A 12,540-nucleotide genomic window follows, 5' to 3' on the forward strand; every position below is an offset into this window, starting at 1 on the left:
CCTGTTGCAAACTCCCAAACAGATGACATCTCTATTGAATTAAGGTGTACATTGTATATACATATATAATAAATATTCTTCATAATAAGAATAATATCTACTTTCTAGCAAAATATTGAAATAATTAATCACAAATTCAATTAGTTAAGCCAATAATATCAATAACTCAACGTTGCTGTTATGTTTTATATTCTTATTTACAGGAAAGAGAATCAGTATTAAGTTTTGTTTAGCATTTATTTCTATATTATATTAAACTATTACAAGTAATCATATTATGTTAAAACAATGTGTAGTTTTTAGTTACGAGTATTAGAAATGATTGTCCATAGGGAAATGGTTTCATAACAACTGTTACACTTGCTTCACAAAACAAATATTTTAAAGTTTAATTCATAGAGGCGCTAGTTTGCTCCATATTAAATATCCAGAAATCATTCAAAAATCAAATTGTTCTTTTTAATTTTTTTAATTTTTTTTTTAATCTTCTGTTAGAAAGAAATATTAAGATAAAAATCAAAAACAAGAAAATAGGTAGCAAAAAAATTGCTGTTTCCTGTTTTCAGATTTTGACTGAAAAACAGCTGTTTTATGGTTTTTGTTAACAGCTGTTAGAAAACCAACTATAAAAAGCATTTTATCTTTATTTCTATAACAATCTCATTATAATCTTTCAGCGGTGAGCTGGGGGGGGGGGGGTGAGTACAACCCTTTTTGCTGTTTTTATAAAAATGAAATTATTATTTTAGAAATAGAAAACACTTTTAACAATTTTAAACATTAAAAAAGAAAATATTACAAATTTTTCAGTCCCGATTACCCCCTTCCCCAGGGTTTTTGGTTAGATATTTTACAGCTGTTAATAGAATCAGCCTTTCTACCACAGCTTTGGTAAACCTGACTACCACAGCTTTGGTAAACCTGACTACCAGCAGGCCTCAGAACCATTAAACTGAGTTTTAGGGCTGAAACAAGCAGAACCCATGCAATGAGTCACGAAGATCCAGAATTCAATATCCTAAACTGGAAACAATGTACTATAATTACATTTACGTCAGTCTAATAGATGAAGAAGGGGTGCGAAGCTGGTCAACAGATAATCTGTTTACCCTTTAAGTCTTAGCTTAGGAGGCTTTCTTCAAAAAAGTAGCTGGGTGCATTTAACATCTGCCCAAGATGTGTTGAACTATTTTGTGTAAAAGAATTATGTGAAGTTAGCATAAAAAAAGTTGACAGCTGGATTTTTATAGCTATTAACAAATCCGATGCATTAGTAAAGTATGCTCTTTGTCAATGCTCAGCAGGTAAAACTGGATTTTGTTCATATGCATTTGTGATGATGAAACTTCTTGCAAAATGGTTGACAGAAAAGTAAAAACTATTCTAAATATTCAAGCCTGTACATTAAGAACTTGTGCTTGGTCAATACCACAAAGTTGTAAAAGATTTGATAAAACATCAATAAGTGATTTAATAATCATATTACCACTCATAAAAAAAACAAAAAACCTTGTCCGATAAAAAATTTCTTCATTAACTACAAACAAAGCAACATTGTATGATGCTAGAAATGATTTACAACAATCTTTTAAAAAGTGATGTTAAAGTCTGTTAACCATTTTAAATCTATCAAATGATGGAACAATATAAACAAGCTTAGGAAGTGTACCTTTGGGTCTGTGTTATGCTATCAATATACTTTAGTTCCACCAAGTTAGAATGTTAACAGCAATTTACCAAAACTTTAAAAAAATTAAGACATTTGTTTAACATATGTCTTTGGACAATTATTGAATACAATGAGTACCCCACATTCCTATTTAATGAAACGGATGATTTAATAACTCATTAAGTTGCAAAAATATTTTGCACTAAAAAAATAAACTTTTTAAAAAACATGAAATTATTAAACGAAACGGTAGTTCAAATTGAAAAAGAAACAAGGGAGCAAGATGGAAAAAAAAAACAAGAAAAATCAAAATGGTTTGACTACAGAAGAAATTGGTTTACTGCATCATTATGTGACAAACTAGAGAATAAATCTCCAAAAGGATTCAAAAGTTTGGCATACAATATTGCCCATGGTGTCAAAAAAACAAGGCTTAACAATAATATTTTGTCTAAACTTTTCTATGGTAAATATTATAAACCTATAGCATTAAAGTGTAATGAAAACTTTATGAAGTCTTTTGGTTATAAAACAATACTTGTTTTATAACCAGAGAACTTTATAAATTATTGTAGAACCCTGTGGTTTAGGACTTGACAAAAATTATTTTGTTTTGGGCTCTTCACCTGATAAAAAAGTTCAATGTGATAATGATTATGGAATAATGGAAATTAAGTGCAGTGAAGAACACAGTAATCTTGACCCAAAAGATGAGTTTCATAGCAAAAAAAAACCATATGTAGTATTTGATAAATCAAGTTATAAAACTTGAATTAAACAACGACCATAGCCATTACGATCAGATTCAAATGCAACTTGGGTTAGCATCTCAAACATGGTATGATTTTGTGTTTTACACTTCAAAAGGATTAGTCATTGATCATATTAAAGATGATAAAGTTGGGAGAAATTAGGAAAAAAGTATTAGGCTTTTACTTCAATTATAAGTTGGAAGACATAATTGTAAATATACCTATGCTGATAGTGTTCTCATGCAATGCTCATGCGGTGTTCACCTAATGACAATCATGCATAAAGTTTTAATTCATTTTCTGCATAAGAACTTGTATATATTGTATCTACAATCAGTTTTGGGCTCTATCATAAACAGTGAAAAAAAAAGAATGCAAATTAAGGAACATTGCATAGCAAAAATTGCGATTACTTTTCAAGTGTGTTATTGTGCTGTTTAATAAGTGTTTTTTTTATTTGAATGATTTTTTTATTTTATTTGTAAAACTAACATAGACATAATAAAAGTTAATTTATCGTACCCTCACAAGGGGGTAAGTATAGGTATAAAATGGCACATAGATAACTTTTATTATTTAATTTATTATTTTTATTATTATTTATTTATTTTACCTATTTATTTTTTTACATTTCCATATATTTTTGTTTTTTAGAACAAAAGAACATATTCAAAGTTGAAAGTTAAAAATTGTTGAAACGTACAAACTCTATAAAACAAAACTCTCTAAATTCTAAAATAATAAAAAAATTTATTCGAATTATTATAAATTTATTTAAAAAAAAAAGCTTATTCAATAGCCCATGTTTGTTTTTTATTCTAAACATAAAACATTACAACATAAATTTAAAAAAAATGTTTAATAATAATAAACATTAGTTAGGATAGGTTTTCACTTATGGCCATCATACCACCTTTGAGTTGGGCGAACCTGTCCCATCATTATGTTTAGAGTACAAACAAATTTCTTTTTAAACCGCCTATAAGCAAGAAAAAAAGGTTTAGTATTTTAATGAATGCTGAAGGTTACTTGTTTCTAGCAAACTCATGGGATAACAGATGTTTTATGTCAAAATTTTGATAGATCTTTACATCAAAAAACCATTAATAACAAAAGAAAAACAGAGAAAAAAGATAAGAAATAAAACAACAGTTTATCAATGTTGATAAAATGAAAGTAAATTAAATTAATTTGAAGATGAAGATTTTTTAAATTTAAATTTCAAGATTCAAGATAATTAAATTCAAGACAATAAACCAATTAAAAAAAAAAGCCTTGTAGGATACATTTTTTTAGGCAATAGCTAGGAGAAGCCAACTCCGATTTAAAACACCCCCTGCCTTGGGGCTGTAAAATATAAGAGTACTAACAGTGCCATGTTGCATATGGATGAAGTCCCTGTTCGAACTTTTGGTGTGAATTGTCGAGGCCACATTAGGAGCCTTTTATTAGGATTTATTAACAGAATTGTGGCAATTGCTTGGACTATTGAATAGTTTACTGAGTACTATCTATGCTTTGAGTCAAGTTCTTTAACAAATTTAAAAATGAATAAAGTACGAAAAACTATAAAACACAAAAATCCATAATCATTACCAAGTTCTCCAAACTTATCATTCACTAATATTTATGGTCTTCGAAGTAACTTTTTTTCTGCTGAGTCTTATCTTTTGCAAAGTTCACCAGACCTACTTGCTTTTTGTGTGACAAATTTGAGTTTCGCTGTCTCATCTTGCAATCTTAGTGTTGATGGTTATCTTCCTTTAATTCGTTAATACTAGCGCCTCTTGTGCCATCTACTAAAACTCATTCTCGTGTTACTTGGCATATAATTAAGTCTCATGCTTTTTCTGTGACTGTTTCTAAGTGCTCCAAATACTCTTATTTGTCTAGTTTTTTCCCTCGAACATCAGTTCTTTGGAATTGGCTTCCTTCTTCTTGTTTTCCTGATTCATATAATTTGAAATATTTTAAGTCGTCTGTTAATCATTATCTTGCTCTATAAACTTCATCTTTTCTCTTCCAGTAACTTCCAACTCTAATAGTGGTTGCTTGCAGCCTTGTTGGAAGCGAAGATGTTGAAAAATAAATAAATAAATGTACATATATATATATATATATATATATATATATATATATATATATATATATATATAAAATTTTAAAATTTATCATAAAAATTTATTTTTATAACAAACAAGGAAACTAATGATTGGTATAAATTGAATGTACTAACACTAACTTGGGACTAAATACTAAGAAATTTAAAAGTTACTTTTATAAAAATTACGAAGTCAAAATAACATTAATTGAAAGATATTTGTAATAAAAAAATGCATTTTTCATATTTTCAAAAATTGAGTTTTTAAAAACTTTAAAAATGCATTTTTTTTTTGAAACTGCTTGTTTATATATCCATGGAAGAATGTTACAGTGTTCTACAGCACTGAAAAGAATAATTTTACAGCAGTAAAATTTATCTTTTCTGCTCTTCAGGTTTAGTAATAGATTTCGCAAAGTCTTAAATTAGTTTGACAGCTCATTCTGAGGTATCATTTACAGATTTCAATGATTTAATATGCTCAAACATGTGTTAAAAATTTTTGTTAGTTTTCCAAAATTTTAGGGATTGGGCTAACCAACATCTTTGTTTGAATACCCAAATAAGTTTAGAATGTTGCTGACTTTAGTCCAACCAAATCAGTCAAACTAGTACTCAGTTTTAGGAAATTGTGGAAAACTTTTAAATATGTTCCCAGTTTCCTCAAAATTATTTTAGCATTATAAGCTTTATCACAATAAGATAACTTATCAGAACATAGTGAGAGAGGAGACTTTTCTTCCATTAAGTACCAAAGATGCCAATTTAATGTTTCAAGGGCAACAATAGCAACATCATCAGTTTTTTTATAAACAAGCATGTTTTTGTAGAATTCCAAGTCATTAAATGGTGCATCAGTGGTGTTTTAGTAAATATATATGAATCTATATGTGTGTATATTATGTATGTACACAATACAGGGGGATATAAATATATGTGTTTAAATGTATTTGTGAATGTAAATGTGTATGTGTATTTTTGTGAATGTAGTGTGTATATGAGTCAATTTCTCATAAGACGGTTTTGTTGCAACTAATGTTGCATGAAAATAAAGTTTGGACTATCTATAAAATTTTAACAAGTATGTTAAATTTCATCATTAGGGATATACAAAATAGATTTGGTTTTGCACAAATCTGCTTTTTAAATGTTTTTGGATATCATCAAGTAATGAGGCCCAATAATTTTTTCCACTCCGTTACCATAACATAAATGTAACTACATCTGTGAATTATTATTATTTTTGTAACAAATTCTATTTTTGTAACGAAATATACTGGGTACTATAACTACAGCCTACATGTTGAGTATATTATTAACTCAACAAAAATCTTTTTCGGATTTAAATTATACAAATACTGTTCGCTTCGTTACTGGATTATTACCATACATCATTAATGTGAAGAAAGTCGTGGTCGCTCACAACATCATTTGCTTCAATCAACAAGATATTCAAATTTTCATTGAAATTAACCAGATCAATGATATTGTTGCTTAAATGTTGAAATTGGTAATCATTGACATCCATTGCATTGGCCGAAGTAATACTTTCATCACTGTTAAAATTCTGCAATATTAAAAAGAAATTCACAGAAGTACTTAAAATAAATTTAATTATTATAGAAACAAATGAATTAGCAAAATAATAAAATACACAAATATTTTTTTACCGTGGTGTTTTTGGAAAACATATATCGCTTTAAATTGTAGCATGTGCAAACTGTAGCCCTCTTACAGAAGCAATTTAAATCTCAATACAAAACATTAAATTTTCTGTCTGTGTGCAGGTGCAATTTCATAGTGCCTGTAATAGCCTTTAATGTTTTGGAACATTTTGAGTCAAAAGAAGTAATTTTGGATCCCTCAATATAGTAAAACTTTATTAATGAATGTCCATTGTTAAGAAAATTATATAAACTTTCTGCATCTGGAAGGTCACAACCCATATTAAGCAATTGATCTGCCTGACGTTTCACAGATCCTCCTATCGCATCTAGTGCTCCCTTGCCATGCCCACTTTTCAAAAAAATTCTAACTGGCTAAATTAAATTTTAATTCGTATATCAATGTAGAGAATAAGAAGAAGTTTTGCTTATTCCTATATTGTGTGGTTGGTCCATCAGAAAAAAAATGAAGATCTGTAATTTGTGGGTCATCTATCTTAAGTTCAATTAGCACAGGTTCCAGATGTGCCCATATAGAAAGAGGACCGTGCCTCAAAGAGTCGGATATAGTTGTAAATGACTGATGTCCATCCATTTTATAAATTACTCCTGTATGCAATGTAGCTTGTTTGTTACTTGCTCCAAAATGTGAAGATTGAATTGCAGCAAAACTCTTGCACACAAAGTTCTTAGAAAAATCTATATGTATAACAGCTTCGTTCAACTGTTTCTTTTAATTGTTTGTACATTCTGAACTAGTGTCTTACTATAAAAACATGCTTGCATAGCTCGTTTCGAATTGATTCACAGAATTTTAATTTAAGATCTTTAAGTGTTCCACGCTTCACACTTTTCCTGATAACATTTCTTGTTTTCTTTTCTCCCATCTTTTCGTATTCCTGTTTTTCTTTTTCCCACTGGAACCAAACTATAATACTTTCAACTTTAAGCAATCCTTTTGCTTGAAATTGAACACGAGACTTAAAACAAATGTTACATTCTCTGAACATGCATTCTCTTCTATCAGTTCTACAACAAACTTGTTTCACTACTTCTTCAATATTTTTTTCTTTTAAAACACGCAGGTTAATAAGTTTATCACAAAGTAATTGTATGTTCTCATCTTTTTTGCACAGACATGTATCTCTATCTTTAGCCGACGGTTTGCGGACAAAAAATGGGCGATAACGAGTAAACGTTGTATATGAAATGTTGTTTCTCGTATATTCCGCACTAAATTTTTCATAAAGGTTTATTAATGAATCGAGTAGTAGTCGCTTTTGTTTTTTATCTTTATTTTTTGTTACAGTCTGTTTCTTCCCAGTTGTTATTCTAGAATTGTCATCACGTGTAAGAAACTCTCTGATCAAATCCTGTGTTTCAGCATCAAGCGATGCATTACCATGATGGCATTTGCTGTTTGGAGTTGTACTTTTTGATGAAAAAGAAGAGTTTGGGGTTTTATTACCTACTAATAAATTTGACATCCTGCTTGTTTCATTTGTAAGAAAACCGCTTTCTACAGAAGAAGTAGAAGATTTATCAGTGGTTGTAGGTGAATTTGCTTGTAAACCAGGCAGGAAACTTTTAAGCCTTATCCAACGTTTTTTGTATTTCTGGGCTGAACAATTAGCCGTTACCAACTCGTCAGTTAATGTTTGTATTTTTCTATAAGCCTTTGTTTTTCGGTAAGCTACCTTTGCTCTACCTCTTTGTTTGCGTTTGTTATTCCTACTCAACTCGCATTCCGGTGACTCTGATAACGATGTTTCAATCTTTCTTTTTGCAGCTCTAAATTTTGCTTTCTGGACGCACCAACAACGACAAACAATTCGTTTTTTTCTTTCTGATAATTCTGATATCACTTTAACCTTCTTCTGCTCACGCCGCATATGCCAACGTTTGCGTTCTTTTTCACGAAATGTCTCCATTTTTTCTAATTGTCTGTCCCAAAACGCTTTCTAAATTTCAGCACAAGATTTCTTTTATGTTATATGCCTAGTTGTATTTCTTTTGGAAAAATAGTATAATAACTGTAATTGTTAATACACCAAAAGTTTATTTATTATTTATTTATCATTATTAAAATATATTTCTAGATTAAAATTTATTTTAAAAGCCAAACGTATTAGAGTCAAATGTAAATAAAAACCAAACAATAATGAAATCCTAATACTAAATACTAAAATACTTACAAATTACTCTTACAATAACTTAAAAGTAAAAGAACGCAGTGTGCATATGGTAATCATATTTAATGCTGCAAGGTAATCATATTTTATCGCTGCAGTAAGTCCCTAATGGTTGGCATGTTTATTTAATGCAGAAAATAGCTTAGTTTAAAGCTTTTGATTTTTTTTATCTTCATGATGTCAGCTCCGTTATGTTGTAGTCAACTCCGTTATTAAGAGGAAATCACGGAGTTGACAGTAACGGAGTAGACATAATAATGCATAATCAATAATATCTCATTATTACTCATTGGAAAACATCTTTAAAATCTTTTATTGCTATATTGTCCAAAAGATTTAAAGAGTACAAAAACACGCCATATAAAAATTAGTAATTTTACGGAATAAAAAAGCGTGACAGAGTAGACTTCGAATAAAAATATCATTTTTAAAATAAGGTAATTAGGCTCTCATTTTTATATAAATAATGCTTGCAGCACGATATAACTTTAAATGTTAATAAATTCCATAAAACTGGACTTTTTTTCATTATTTTAATTAGTAAATAAGTAAAAACAACAAACCTTTTTATTTTAGATTGTGATAACGGAGTGGACAAAAAATGTGAGGACAGCAAGTTTTTGACAAGAGCTACAACAGGATAAGGTGTAAATTAATACATGTATTAAAATACCATATATTAGCATGTCTAAAGAATCAAATTATGTTTCTGATTAGCCTTAATACAAAAAAAAAAAAATTATTGAGTATAACAATATAGTCCTTGATGCAGGACATCTAAGGAGTGGACATTTTTGATTAACAATTGGGCACACAAAATGTTAAATTTTAGTTGGAAATATCCGATGAAATGCTAGTTTATATTAACGATAAGTGTTACTACCCACGGTGCTGTTTTTTATGTTACTTGTACAAAAATTGCGTTTTTATAGCTGTAGGACAAAATTTCAGTAATGGAGTTGACGGAATGAGAAAATGACTCATATATGTATTTGAATGTGTCTTCAGCGGAGAAAATAGAATTAGCCTCAACTTTATTTTTCATTCTAATTTAACAAAAATGGCAATTAAACAATTATTAAATCTACCCTATTTCTTATTATCTTCTACTACAATTAAAACGTTGATAAATTGGTATGTTTAATTAATTACAAGTGGAAAAAAAATTTAAAGTATTCAATTTGTGGAGAAAATAGAATCAGCGTCATTTACGTTATATACAAGAAAATACAAAAAATATTTTGTTTTACGCTCATTTTAATATTTAGTATTGCTTCCTGAATTTTTAATGACTATAAATATGCGATTTGACATATTAGTGACAAGATTTTGGATAGTTTCTATAGATATTTTATTCCAAGTTTCTCTGATATGAGTTTTCAGCTCCAATGCGGATTCATATAGCTTACCATTTTCATAAACCTTTCTAGAAAGTATTCCCCATAAATTTTCAATTGGGTTAAGACCTGGACTGCATGCGCGCCATTCCATTACGTGAATATTTTTTCCCTCTAAACCAAGCTTTTGTAAGCTTTGAGTTATGGATAGTAGCATTGCTTGGTTAAAAAGTGAAACTTTCACCCATCAATTCTTCACCATTTTCAACCAAACTAATTTCTAATAAGTCAATGTTGTCCTGTAAATTCATTTTTGTTGAAATCGATGCCAGTGGTTGTTTTCCAGCAAAGGAAAAAGCCCCCCAAACCATAACAGTTCCACCACCAAAGTTACAATTCATTCGAGTTTCTTTTTCTTTTTGAAGATCATGCCAGTAATATTGATAGCCATCAGGACCATCTAGATTGAACTTTTTTCATCACTAAAGAGAACTTGATGCCAATCCTCCTGCGAAGACATGTGTTCTTTTGCAAATTGTAATCTAACTTCTTTATGACGAACAGTAAGTTTTGGTCTTGGTTGATGCTTTTCCAAACTGTGTTTGGATCTTCATGTAAGATTTGTCTCACACGTTGAACAGTTACAAGTAAATGTAAATCAACACGAATTTGAGATGTAGTCATGTGCTGAGTAGTAGTACAACGTACAATAACTCATTCAGTACAATTATCAATTGATAATCTATAATTTTTTCTATAAAACAACTATTACTGCTTGTTTGGATTTAATTCCTGATACCTCAATTTTAATTTTTCTAAAAGTGGTATCTGAACGTATTGAAAGTTTTGGCCATACTTCATTTTTAAACCGTCTAAAAGGCTCCTAATTTGAAGATCGACATTCTCCAAAAATTGTTAAACAAACAGAAGACAAAACTCTTTCTAAAATATGGTATTGGCAGGCACACCAAAGTAACTTTTTACTGAAGAGTTCTTCAATTATCTTTGCAGAACCATTTACCCAAACCGAATTTGATGGAGTTGTGTCAAAAATCAATGCCACAAGTGTTTTTTCTAATTTCTAGATTTTTACAGCATCTTTGGTTGCTATTCTCTGACCTGGCCTAGTTTTATTGGGAATCCTGAATACACACAATTTTTCTTCAGGTGCACTTGGTTTTCTGTTACTGCGATAGCCAAGCATTCTACTTTACCATATACCTCAAATACCAACTTTGTATCCCAGTGAATGATTTTTAATGTCATCTGAAACTTGTTGTTGAAATTTATTACATTATCTGCTTCCTGTGCTTTTTGAGATATTTCATTCAAATTGTGACCTAATGCTTCAGCTGCAACTAAAATAGTTTAGATCTTTCTCTGTTAGATAGATTCCACCTATTAGCCGTTAGAAAAACTTTGGGTGTTCTGATATTTTTATTTTTTAGTCTAGTAGTAATTGTAATAACTTTTTTCTTTTTTATCAGATAATTTGTCTTCATTATCAAATTTTGGCTGTACATTGGATATTCTTTTTTTATATTTTATATTCTCTTACATTTCTCTTTTATTTTTTCTCTATTTGTTTTTTTTATTTTTGTAGTATACAGGGCCGGGGGAAGGGTCATACAAATTATGCTGTCGCATAGGGTGCAAAGTTGACTAGGGTGCCGCACTGACGTAGCCGATGTTTTTTTTTTCCTTGTTTTTTTAAATCATAATTTTGATTTAAAAAAAAATAAACTTAAATATAATTTTTGGTATCCATAATGTGTACAAGTATTAAGTTGTTTATATATTAGGGGCGCCAAATTTTATATGCTAGACTTATGATTTTGTACATTTTTGCTCAGCATTTCAATGGAAAAAAAAGTCGAGGAGTAGCAGTTGATTAATTATTGAAAAAATAAGTTTATGAGTTAATTGTTTATTTAAATCATGTTTTTTGTATGTTAAATGTTTATTGTAATTGTAATTTTACATTTAGGGGCACCATAGTTTACATTTTAAACTATTGATTTTGCGTGTATTTGATCTGCACATCAATAAAAAAATAATTACAGCAATAACTAGTAGTTAGTTAATTATTTAAAAGAATAAGTTTGTGAGTCATTATGACATCAAAAAAGTAACTTTCTGTAGAAGATTCCTTTTTAGCCACCATTTTTTTCTCTACATATCATATATTTGCATTTTCTATAAAAGAAACCATGGTTTCTTTTATAGAAAATGCAAATATATGATATGTAGAGAGAAAAGACAAAAAACAAGCAAAGACATTGATTATATCAATACAAACGATAATCAGCATAAACTGCAGATAAAATTTAATATAAGATTCCTATCAAGTTAGTTAATAAAATTAAAATAATAATAATTTAGAGAGATAATTGATTGCTGTTATTTAAGCCTTAATAATTATTGTGTCTTATTTTATAACATTTTTTTCTCAATGTTGGGTGTTAGGTGTACTTTTAACCATTTTTATAAATCATAACAAACAAAAAATGAAAAACTTGTACTCTAGGTCCGGAAGACATTAGGTAGCAAGCGCCAAAAGAGGCTAGCCATTGACTAGCCACTAATATCATGTCGGAAAATTATCGGCTTGCCATTTACCATTTACAGCGGCTGTCACTAATGGTTCACTAAGTAACCAATGAGCAAAACTCCAATGAACCACTGAAAAATCCCTTTATAGGTTCACTGCAAATCCACTAAAACAATGTTTGTTAGGTTGATACATATAGGCAGTATCATTCTAACAGTACTTTTATTAGTATGCAGTATCATTCTAACAATATTTTGTTTGTTTATAACTGTAT

At 29.4% G+C, this 12,540-nt stretch overlaps 1 protein-coding gene across 1 annotated transcript in view; it reads right to left on the bottom strand.

The window, feature by feature from the left end:
* LOC105845905 (uncharacterized) overlaps positions 1-12,540 on the bottom strand; it is a 110,444-nt gene that overhangs the window by 39,625 nt on the left and 58,279 nt on the right. The gene's annotated exons all lie outside the window — the stretch shown is intronic.

Source organism: Hydra vulgaris, chromosome 04 (assembly GCF_038396675.1).
Source record: "Hydra vulgaris chromosome 04, alternate assembly HydraT2T_AEP".
Taxonomy (NCBI): Eukaryota; Metazoa; Cnidaria; class Hydrozoa; order Anthoathecata; family Hydridae; genus Hydra; species Hydra vulgaris.